Consider the following 11,916-nt stretch of genomic DNA (forward strand, 5'->3'; position numbering starts at 1 on the left):
CAGCTCACACACGACCCAAGAGCTCACACGTGACCTAAGCACAGGCTGGGTGCGAGGCTCAGCAGCACTGTGATGGGCTAGCACAAGTGAAGCCCTGGGTTCCATCCTCAGAAACCAAACAAGGAAAGCACAAGAGGAGCTCTGACACCCAGCAGGTGTGGACAAGCACACAGTGACTCTGCAGAGCTGCTTTGTCCCCCTGAGTACGAGCAACACAGATTCCATCGTCTAGTTCACTACACGGAGACATGGCAGCTGTCCCACAGATTCAGTGAAATACAAGAATGTTTGCACAGATTTCTGTTGAAAGCTTGTTTTTTAAAGGCCTTCAATTCCTGACCCTCTTCCTTCTACTGCCCAAGTGCGGGAATCCCAGACATGTCAAACCCCAGTAAAATCTGGTATGTGGAATATTAGAAACTACTCATGGACCATCCAAAAGGACTGCATGAGAGGGTTTTGTTGTTGTCTGTTAGAATAATAGAAAACAAACTCCTGGTTGTACACAGCCCCACAGATGGAGCTCACAGGAATAGCATTAAACAACAGGGCTTACTACATGACTTCATTAGATCAATTTAAAAAGCAGGGCCAGATCACCCTGATACCAAAGTCAGCATGGAAAGTTACAGGGGAGCTGGAGAGGAGGTACAGAGGCCAGGGCACCTTCCGCTCCCTCAGGGACCTGAGTTCTGTTCCCAACACCCACATGGGAGTTCACGTCACCTACAACTTCAGCTCCAGGGATCTGATGCCCTCTTCTGGTCCCTTCATGCATTGCACTAGGGTGCACACACCCACAGACATACACATACATAAAAAAGAAAAAGTTACAGACCAGAGGGTCCTAAGGAACACAAACACAGAGAACCTGGAGTTCTGCCGGGTGGGGGTGCAGCCTTTAATCCCAGTGGGCAGTGGGGGTGCAGCCGTTAATCCCAGCAATGGGGGCAGAAGGGGGGGAGAGGCAGGGCGCCCACAGAACCAAAGCCCACTTCAGATAAGAGACTAATTTTCTAGCACAATAAGGAACTTGGGCAGCCCTGTGGCCACAGAGCAGAAGCTCGGTTGGAAAACAGGCAAAAGACCTGAAGAGGTGTTTCTCAGAAAAAGAAACATGAACAGGCATCGGGGACGCAAACAGCAGTTCAGCATCAGTAGCCACGAGGAAATAGAAAATCAAAACAAAAAGACGTGCTCTCTCACACCTGGGAGAGTCCTCGAAAAATGAGACAAAGCCGGTGAGACGTGCAACCTCCGCGGACAGCAGCAAACACGCATGCACCTATAGTCCTAGCATGGGGTGGTCGTGGCAGGAAGACCGAGGGTTCTGGGCGAACCTCAGCTATATACTAAAACCCTGTCACATTCACAAAACAATCTAAAATAGAACTAGCCTTGGCCAGCAATACCACTCCTGGGTCCATATCCTGAGGAAATGAAATCAGCATGCTGAAGAGATATCCGCATGCCATGGTCATTACAGTTGAATTCACCAAAGATATGGGAGCAACCTAAATGTCAGTCACAGACGAAAGGAACTGTGGAGTAGGGACTGGGAGTGTTGCTCTGTTGGCACGGTGCCCACTTAGTGTGGCTCCCAGGGGTGTCAAAAGTGGGCATGGTGCTGTGTAGCCTGCAATCTCAACACTAGGAAATTAGAGGCAGGAGGATCAGGAGTTTAAGGCCAGACTCTACTACATAGGAAATTCAAGACTAGCCTGGGCTACATAAGGTCTTGTCTGATAAAGCCCAAACATGGGCCAGTGAGATAGCTCAGGATGAAGAGCCTTGCTGTACAGCCTGACACTGGTTGGAACCCACATAAAGGAAGAGAGGGAGGGAGGGAGGGAGGGAGGGAAGGAGGGAGGGAGGGAGGGAGGGAGGGAGGGAGGGAGGGAGGGAGGGAGGGAGGAAGAAAGAACTGACTTCACAGTAGTCCTCTGGCCTCCACATGCCTGCTGGGACATGACCCCCCACACACTCCCATACACTAATAATAACAAAACAATATTAATGAATTTTTTTAAAAGCATCTGTAACTCACCTCTAATGACGACTGTGTCAATCAGCTTTCAGTGACTGTGATAAACACCAGAGATAACCGACTCCCAGAGAGACAGGGCTGACAGTGACTCAGCTTGTGGTTCCAACAAACGATGGGCGAACCCATTACATTCCGGGCCTCCAGTGCGGGGCTGGAGGCAACGCTGGGGACCTCGAGGTGAGTCAGAACCTCACAACCCATAGCGGCTGGGAGTGAAAGCAGAAGGAAGAAATAGGGGCTCCACAGGGCTCCTCAGTGGTCAACAGCACTTTGCTGGGGGTTTGGAGGTACAGTCCAGACCTAAACTATGGCACTATTTTTTGCTTTCCAGTCGGGTATACTCAGAACTGCTAACCCTCCAGGCAGTACAGGTAAAGAGAAGCCCAGGGTGGCAGAAAGGCTGTAACCAGTACTCTGGGCACACGCAGGGTGAGGGGCGGGCACCAGCACACACTGTGATCAGTGCTCCCAGGAGCAGGGAAGGGAGAATGCTGGTTACTCTTTCAGATAAAGCATGGTGGGTATGCGTCTCCATGTTAGAGTGTGAGGATTCCATCCCTAGCAGCATGAGTGGAGGCTTTAATTATATTCTATGTCCCTCCAAAGCTGTAGTCTACCCCCCTCCAGGCCTCCAGCTCTCTCCCTGTCTCTCTCTCTCTCCCTGTCTCTCTCTCTCTGTCTCTCTGTCTCTGTCTCTGTCTCTGTCTCTCTCTCTGCAGATGAAGGAAGGCGGATGGATGGAGAAAGCTGGGCTCGGGCCACCCAGGGTTCCAGGCTCCCAGCTTCTTCTGGCTGTGCAGCTGAGGCGGCCAGGCCCAAATGAGTCACCCGGCCAACGCCAGGCAGGCTGGCACCCACACTGGGAAATCCTGTCTTTCTCCTTCCCTTCCCTTTATCGTTTCTGTTAGTGTCCGATCCCCCCTCCACAGTGAGCTTCTGACGCACCAAAGCCAGGAGGTATCCCTGTTCCCCTGCCACCAAGGCCGCACAGGGCAGGGGCAGGCGCATGGATCACAGAGTCTGAGCTGGCCCTACGGGACGGAGGTCGGGGAACTTGGACACCTCCACATACATGCAGAGCAAGAAACCAGTTCTCTCTTGGCTCTGTCTGTGTGGCCTGAGTCATAGGCCTGACCCCACAGCTGTTCCTCATTTGGGACTTAGGTCCTGCTGAAGGTGGCATAAACAGGCAGGAGCTGGGAGGCCTCTGGAACCAGAAGGCTGTTGGGATGGGGTGGGGTTGAGGGAAGAGTCCTTCAGTCCCTGGGTTCCTGCGGGCCGATGGCAGTGACAGGAAGAAGCTGAAAATGTGGCCAAGAACCCGAGGAGAGGCTTCCTGCACGGGCTCTGCTTTGGCGACACACTTTCCCAGGAAAGCCCTCAGCCTGGGCAGCAAAGGGCAGGGGGTCCCTCCACACCTCACGGCCCAGCACCACGTGCTGTAGAGCTGACACTGAAAGAGGAGTGGGGCGGGGGTGCGGCAGATGCAGCCTGTATTCCCAGCAGCAGAGTGTATCCTACCAAGGTGAGTGGGGACGAGATTTTCAGGCCCAGGACACAGGTGCCACTCACTCCCCAACAGGATAGAGAATCTAATAAAAAGAAGGACTGATCTCGTCATGCGACCCCAGGCAAGCTTCTGCCCTCCCTGGATTACAGGTTCTTACCATGGATGGTGGGGCAGAGACTGCTTTGATTTCCAACCTGATAGATCTGTCACCAGGACAGTCATCTCCCCTGCTCCTCCCCCACCCTTGTTTTTTGCATGGGCAGGCTATGACCCTAACGCCACCTCCTTATAAAACTGAGGGTTTAAAACCCAATGAGTAATGGTACCCATTTCTCAGGTGGAGAAATTGAGGTACCCTTTCTCAACTCAAGTTCCACTTTAGAAACAGACTGGACTGTTTCCCCTGCCCAGAGGGCAGAGGCAGGAGCCTGTCCTATGTCAGAGCTGGGTTCTGCCCATTACCTCTTCCCCAGGGTCCCACCCCTACCCCTGTCCTATGTCTGGCCAAGAGGGGCAGCAAGAGTCAGAGAAAGTTGTGTTCCAGAGGTCAGATGGTGGTGGGGGGAAGGAGGACCTCAGGAGTGCCAACCAGCCTGCTCTGGGAAGGAGGAGGGCTTCAGAGAGGTGGGAGGGCAAAGGAGGAAGATGGAGAAACCAGTTAGGGCAGGCTGGAAGACTGGGTGTAGGGGAAAGGGAAGAAGGAGGAAGTAGGAGCAAGCAAACCCTGAGAGCCAGACTTACAGAGCAACTTACAAGGGGGCAGAAGGGACAAGGAGGTACACACAAGACTCAGGCTGGGAGATCCGGCCGCACTGGAGAGAAGCAACTATCAGGGCATGGTGCTGGCTGTGGGGACGGAAAGCCGGCCACGCGTGGCTCACAGGACACAATGCTCTGGGCTCCTTCCTCGGAGACACTGCCTCCTAGGATGGCAGACTTGGGGACATGTCGGTGACATGTCCAGACCCTGTGCACAGCTCTCACTGAGTGGAGTTCTTGTCCATAGCAGCCTTGGATGCCAGTGGCCCCTCCCATGCCCAGGTAGAGACAAACTGAGCCTCCGGATAGCAAGCTGGGCCTGAAACGCCCCGGGCCAGGAAGGGCCAAGCAGTTCACCTCTGGGAACCAAAGCCCAATCTGACCCCTCACCCTCAGACCTATTCCCACCCAGCAGTATCTCACCGGCCTCTGTATTTTCTTATTTATTTATTTTCCAGAGTCTCGCTATGTAGTTTTAACTATATAGCCTAGGATGGAACTGATTATATAGAGCACAGAGATCGGCCTGCCTCTGCCCTCCACTGCCCAGCCCCCACTGCCCACCCCAATGGCTAAAGCGAGCCCAGCTCACTTGTCTCTTAAAAGGTGCCCATGAGGGTCCAGTGACCTGCAATGCACAGCTCACATGAGCTAAACCATAGCACATCCCAGAGAATGGGATCCAGTCACTGGGGTGACGGCAGGGACCTGGGGACACAGACCTCTCTCCTAATGTCACGAAGTCCTAGCTTCTGTGGACTCAGGCTGGGCACCCTGGCCAGAGATAAAGTAGCCCAGGGCCTGCCTGAAAGGAAGGAAGCAGACAGAGGACACACTCAGTCACTGAGGGTGATCGTGTGAGCTATCCAGGACCTTGACTAGAGGAACCAGCTGTTTAGGTACCAGAGAGCTGGGTATGAGGATGGTAGGGGGCGGTGTCTGCAAAGACAAAGCAATCAGTTTCTTCCTTGGGATGGTAATGGCTCCCAAATCCTTAAACCCGTGGGCCTCATGTAGCACTAAAGGTTTTCAGATGGACAGGGAGAGAATCCTGGATGCGTCCTAACGGTGATAGCAAGTAAGCGTCCTTTATAAGAGAGACGCAGGGCTGGGCATGTGGCTCAGTGGCAGAGTTCCTGCCAAGTATGTACAAGGCTCTGGGGTCCTCCTTCACCACTGCCCACAATGAATGAATGAATGAATGAATGAATGAATGAAGAATGAATGAACGAATGAATGAAGCCACATGTGGTAGCACATGCTGGTGTCCCTAACACTCTGGAGGCAGGAGGGTGAGGATGAGGAGTCCAAGGTCTAGGTTTTTCTGAGCTACAGGAGACTTTGGCTCAAAAAACCAGGGAGGGGGGCGGCCAACAAGTCGTTCACCAGGCAAAGGCACTTGCTGCCCACCTCCGACTTCGAGAGCTCATCTCCGCCACACACCTAAAGACAGACGGTGTAAAACAACCACACACACTGTCCCTCTGACGGCCTCTCGACACACACCTCATGGGCACACAGAGATAAACAACGTAAGACTTAAATAAGAGCAGGAGCATAGGGAGGCCGGGGGGAGGTTCGAGGACAGAAGAGGAAAATGAAAACAGAGCAGACACTGGGGTGACTCAGTCACAAGGAATGCCAGCAGCTGGAGGAGGCAAGGCCCAGACTCTCCCCTGGAGCCCCCCCACCCCAAGGCGCTAGGCTGGGTGTTCGTTCCACACGGCTCACCTCTGACATCCGAGGACAGTGGAAATAAATCCACACTGTTTTAAGCCACTGACTTTCTGACATTTTGGGGTTCAGCGAAGATGAGGAAGAACATTTCTGAGGCCCAGGGGACAGGGTGAGTGAGTGATGGAGCCCAACTGTTCCCTCCTGCTCGGAGGACGGTGACATTACAGCTCCAACTGCCCCACCTCCACGTACCATGAAGTTCCCTGTTACCATTACTAGTGAGAAGTCATGGAGTCCCTTCCTCAGGCTGACTGGCAGGTCACCCAGCAGGGGTCAGAGAGTACCAGAGCGGACATGAGCAGACTCTCCCACACCTGAGTATGGCTGACCACACCTGCGTACGCCTGACTGAGATGAGTAACCCGGTGCCCATGAACAGGCCTGGTCTCTTCTGGCCACCGGCACCTTCTGTACCTGACCACACGCTCCACAGCGACATAGGACCACAGAGTCTGTGGCCACCTTCATCTCACAACAACCAGCTCTGGGAAGCCTGGGGCCCCAAGGACAATGGTCCCAGCAAATGACAACAGGACGTGGTAACTCAACCCTTACTGGGCAGCAAACATTCTACAAACTCACACCTGAGTTCAAATAGGGGCTTCATGAAGTTCAGGTTGGTACCCCAAAGGCGTGCGGCACATTTTACCTTTAGTGAGCAAGGAAAGACAGGGACTAAGGCCTAAAGGAAGCTAGCAGTTCCGCCAGCTCTGAGGCAACCCCAGGGTGGCACCACAACCCAGAGACCACGCTACAGAGGTGGGGGCCTTGAAGGCCAAGCCTGGGGACCTTTGGGAACTGTAAGAAAGCAAGAAACGATAGGACAGAGAGGCCATCTGGAGGACTTGGGTAGTTGGAAGGGGCCCTACAGGCACTGAGAGATAAGGTAGAAGAAGGCTCAATGGACAGGACTAGCTACAGATAGCCTGCCGGTGGCTGCCCAGCCTACAGGGCTACTGTAGGTTGTCCCCTGTCTGTAACTGGGGACAGCCATGACTTACACCCTTGAGCCCTTTGCAAGACATATGTAGGGTGCCCCTCAGCTGCTCTACCCCTGCTTCTCCCCAGGGATAAAGGGGATGTGGAGAGGCCAAAGGACTTGGGCAGTCTGACAGAAAACAGTAAGCAGGGGCCTTACAGTGATCAGCAGGTCCTCTCATTCACTAAAGTCAAGAGAGGCTCCCACTTCAGGGGGAAAAAAACCCCACTGCTGTCCACCTCTTGCTGCAAAATGAGTCTCTCTTTCCTCAGTGAAGGGGATTCACTGACAATGGTTGCTGACCGGCTACCAAACACCTCACAGTAAAGTGCAGAGTGGCCAGAGCTAGCGTCAGCAGCATCATCCCTAAGTCTCTGTGACAAGGTAGCCTCTAGCCTCACCAGGGAAAACTGAGTCACAGGCAAAGACAGCTCTCTGCTTTAAGGGCACGGGCGAGCAGGAAGACAAGAAGCCAGTCTCGAGGACGAAGAAGACAGGTCCTTCAAGCCAGAGGGTGGTGGGGAGCAGCCTCCCATCACTGTCTGGGGCGCCAAGGAAGATCTCCTTTTGCGGGACGGGATCTCAGTGTCATCCCCAAGAGCTATCGGGGAAAGTAGGGTAGATGAACATGGCAGAGGCCTCTGAAACGCCCACAGATGTGCCACCGAAAGCCACAGGTTTCCCGCCAGCAGCACCCAAGCCCCACCTCCCTGGGCCACATTCCAGAGGCAGCCACCTGCTTCTACACGGCAATGGGGTCTGTAAGGATCCCCCGGACCTACCACTCCTGCTCCAAACAGATCCCCTCCTCTCCTGTCACATCTAGCCCGGGTGAAGAGAAGAGAGAGGAGGTGGGGCCCCTCCCTGCTGGAACCTCGCCAGCAGCCTCTCCCCCAGAGTAGCAGAGCAGGCCCTTGTCAGACACACCCCCCTTCCAGACTGGCATGCAGCCTCTCATCTCCGTGTGCTTTCACGGTTTCAATTCTAAGGCCCTTTCTTCACCTTGCTGAACTTTCCCCAGTCCCTGTGTGGATAAACCTATTGGTTCCCAGGCAAGGATGGCCCCTCCTGGTATTGATTGCCTTATTCTCGGAACTCAACAAGTTGGGGTTATCTGCTGGCCCACCAGCCTCTCAATGGGAAGAGAAGCCTCTCAGGGCGGACTCCACCCAGGCTTCAGTTCTGACCCAGCCTGGGGCAGTGGCAGCAACTGATGGGCCTACCATACCCCACGCCTGGTCTTCTTCAATTCCACCCTGGACACTAAGCCTGTAGCGAGAACCAGAAGGGATCATGGGAGGTCTCAATCCCCCCTCCCTTGCCAAGGCAGAGCTTCCCAGGAAAGTCTCCCTGGCTCCCTGAACACTGGCTGATTGCTCCACCCTCTGGCACAGAGAGATCATAGCTTGTGCCTTAGGGATCTGGGTGCCAGTTCTGGCTGGGTCACCTTAGCCTCTAAGGTTTGGAAGGGGGCTGGCTTCCCTACCATGGCTGGGGCTCATCTGTGTGAAGTCTGGGGTTGAATCTTATCACAGGGCAGGCAGAGCAGGACATTCAGCACCTGTTAATGATCTATACTGATATATGTTCCACCTCTGAGCTCCCTAGGAAGGCCTTTCCTACACCCCTAATCCTGAGGGCTGGGGGTGGGGAGCCAGTCTCTGCCAGACCCGTCCTGCTCTCAGTACCACACACCCAGCCCTAAAGTCAGGGAGAAGGACCCCATTCAACCTGCGGACCATGACCAAGAAGGGGTGGATGGGTCTTTGGCCTCATGCCCTTCTCCAAGCTGTGGGATGGAGGCACTTGGAAAGGTTGGAAGGTGACTGGGTGAGGGGGACCGAGGTGGGGACAGGAAAGGGGACTTGTAAGGAAGATTAGAAAGAGTCGAGCCCCGATGTTAAGCACATACCAGCGCCTCTGCACTAGAAGCACAGCATCGGAATATCCAGGTGGAGGCAAGGGAGGCCCCTCACCCAGGGCTGCTGCGGGTGGAGGTGGGGCCGAGTCCGGGCGGATCTTCGGGGTGGGGAGGTGTGTGTGTAGGGGTGCTCCGCCTCCTAGGCCTGCAGGCCAGCGCTCACCTCCCAGCCCTGAATCCTCGGGATGTGCAGCCCCTATTCCGATTCGTGCTGTCTAGGCACGCACGGGCCCTCGCTGCACCTGCACACACACACATACACACACACACCACATCCAAACGCACACTAACACACGCGCTCGCACACGCCTCCCTCCGCGCAGCGCCTCCTACCTGCCGCGTCGCCTCAGCTGGAGCCGGACTCCCGGGATGCAGGTCACTGCACGGGCACCGGTGCGGAGGCTGGACCAGCCCGCGCTGCAGCCTGGGACTAGGCGGGGAGTTGCTGTCCCGGAGGCGGGCGGGCGAGCTGGGGCTGGAGCTTGGGCGCTTGAGCTTGAACCCCGGGGCTTCGTTCTGTCCCGCCCAGCCTCTAAGCCTCCGCCCATTAGAAGCAGAGGCGTGGTCCCGGGGTGGGATGGGGGGGGGGGGGGGGGGGGGAGGCAGGACGAGCAGCTGAATGCGCATGCGAACCGGTGAGGCCGCGTCTCCAGAGGCTAGGAAGTGAGAGGGTGGCCCTGGCCCCAGCAATCCCTCCTCCCAACCCTAGTGCTGTCCGCGATAGGAGAGCATCGCGGGGCGCTGGCTGCCCAGTGTGGCTTTGGCCCTGGCGGATCTGCACGCCCTACCAAGTGCTGGCAGAAGATGGTGACTGTCTTGGAGTATGCAATTCATACAGACTACATCAGGGCCTAGGCAGGACAGCTGGGAATGGGAGGACCCATGAGACGAACACCCCTCCCTGTATCTCCACACCCATTCCCAAGATTTTGACTGGAGAAGAGGAATATAGGCCCTCGTGGGGTACCCAGGGGGTCCCAGTCAGTTAAGGAAAGCTGGCCCTATCCCGCCCCGGGCGCTTATCTGCGCTGGATGTAACCTGATGTAGCAGGACCCAGTCTGCATGGCCTTTTGCATGGAACACACCGAGCCTGGGTTTCTTACTCTAAAATGGGACGTGTAATGTCCATTCACACCGCGTTGTTGGGGAATGCCATAGGGATTTATGGATGATCAAAGCCACCAACAGCAGGCTGGGAGTGGCGTTCTGCTGTAGGGTTTGGGAACTGTGCGAATATTGAGGACCAGGCCACCAAAGTTAGATGAGCAGAGGCAACTTCCTTCCATTACCGCAGGGTCCCAGAACTTCTAACTAGTTAGGGCCACGGGTAGATCAGGACCCTGAACAGAGGGAGTAGGGACTCTTTTAAAGCAGAAACCAAGTGGGGGTGGGATCAGGGGTAAAACAAGGACTTTTTGCAAGTCGAGGTTATGTCTTGGGTGACAGTCCATTCCAGGAACTTACAACGTGTGGTACAATTTGTGATAGCAAGGTGTTTGTATGAGCTTAACCCAAGTCTTGTTTACCCAAGTCTTGTTTACCCAAGTCTGTGGATATCTTAACATGGCTCTTGACACAGCTGGGGTCATGTCTTCATTTTTAGCCAACTGTTCTTCTGTAACTGCAGAGACTATGGGTCAGGGTCACCCCACAGAAGTAGCAGGGTAGGTGGCTAATGGTTTTGAGTTACTGTGGACTCCAGTAGCACTAGGGAGGCCGCCGAGATCCTGGTTGCTGCTGGCCCACCTTGTAGGGAAGACACTCTGGGCGCACTCATCCCTCGGTTTCCTCAACGTCCCAGTCATCCTGCCTTCAGCCTCAACCCTGTCCCTGGCCACCTAAGTGGTTCCCTGACTCACAGTTTTCAAGCTTGTTGCTGTCACTCACCGCTCGAGCACAGTGTCCCAAGACTACAGCAGGACTTATTCTCCCGTTCCCCCAGCCCTGGTCTACGGCTGGTACTGGGCTGAAAGCCCATCAGGGTTTATGTTCTTTCTGCTCTCACAGAAAAGCTCTTCCACCAATTCCACACAGCCTCGGCATCTCTGCTTCCTGGGTGATAGTTAAACTCCAGGATGGGCCACAGAAGCCCTTGGACCACAAAGCAGATCTGGACCCAGGCCTTCTCCCACCAGCCGCTGGGCAAGTTCTTCATCCTTTGATGTGGTCCCATTTCCTTGTCTAGAAAGTGGGCTTTCTAGGAGAAGCTGGTGGCCACTGGGGGCAGAGAAGTTAAAGGGTTTAGCCAAGATCTTCAAGCAGGGAAACAGGCAGTATTGCCTCTGGCAGAGCAACTCCCAGATCTTCTGAGACAGAGCAGGGGTCATGTCTGGAAGAACGTGTCTTCTTCACAAAACCACGGCATCCAGAGAATGCTCAGGCTCCCTTCTACATCTCAGGGTGTGGAGCCAGAAGAGGGGTGTCGTGCACTGGTCACGTTCATGGGCTCTGTCTTGTCTCCTTAGCTGTGTGACCTTGGGCAAGAGAGCCTGCATAGCAGCCGTGGAGGTTGACTAGCTTGATGGATGAAGAGTCCTTCTGGTGGTCCCTGGGTTACTGTCATATTGCTCAGCCTCCTCATTTTGTAAAGCATACTCTGTAAGGTGTCTGATTAACATCCCAGAACCCTTAGAGTGTGTCTTAGATGGGGAAGCTTGTCTCAGAGCCTACCTCCGGCAGCTTCCACTTCCTGAGAGGTGAGACAAGAAACCTAGAGAGGCAGTGGTGTGTTGAGGGTACCTAGCCTGATGGAGGGAGCTGTGGCTCTGGTCTCTGGGGAGCAGGAGATCAAGACATGCCAGGAAAAGCCTGGCCGCCCAACAAGATTTCTGAGGGGTGGATGATGCCTCTTTGCCCATGTGTTGGCCCCAGGACCCCTGCCAGTTGGTTTTTTTTATAAGCTTAGTCATCTAATGGTGCCATTAAAGAGCCTGAAGGGTAGGTGTTTTCCCATTAAATTCTC

At 54.7% G+C, this 11,916-nt stretch overlaps 1 protein-coding gene across 1 annotated transcript in view; it reads right to left on the reverse strand.

Moving 5' to 3' along the window:
• Positions 1 to 9,399, reverse strand: part of Capn5 (calpain 5) — a 50,347-nt gene extending 40,948 nt beyond the window's left edge. The window contains exon 1 of the mRNA XM_038313826.1: positions 9,287 to 9,399. The gene's annotated coding sequence lies outside the window, so the exon portion shown is untranslated. The remainder of the gene's footprint in view (positions 1 to 9,286) is intronic.
• Positions 9,400 to 11,916: the final 2,517 nt, after the last annotated feature.

The sequence above is a fragment of the Arvicola amphibius genome, chromosome 12, assembly GCF_903992535.2.
Source record: "Arvicola amphibius chromosome 12, mArvAmp1.2, whole genome shotgun sequence".
Classification (NCBI taxonomy): domain Eukaryota; kingdom Metazoa; phylum Chordata; class Mammalia; order Rodentia; family Cricetidae; genus Arvicola; species Arvicola amphibius.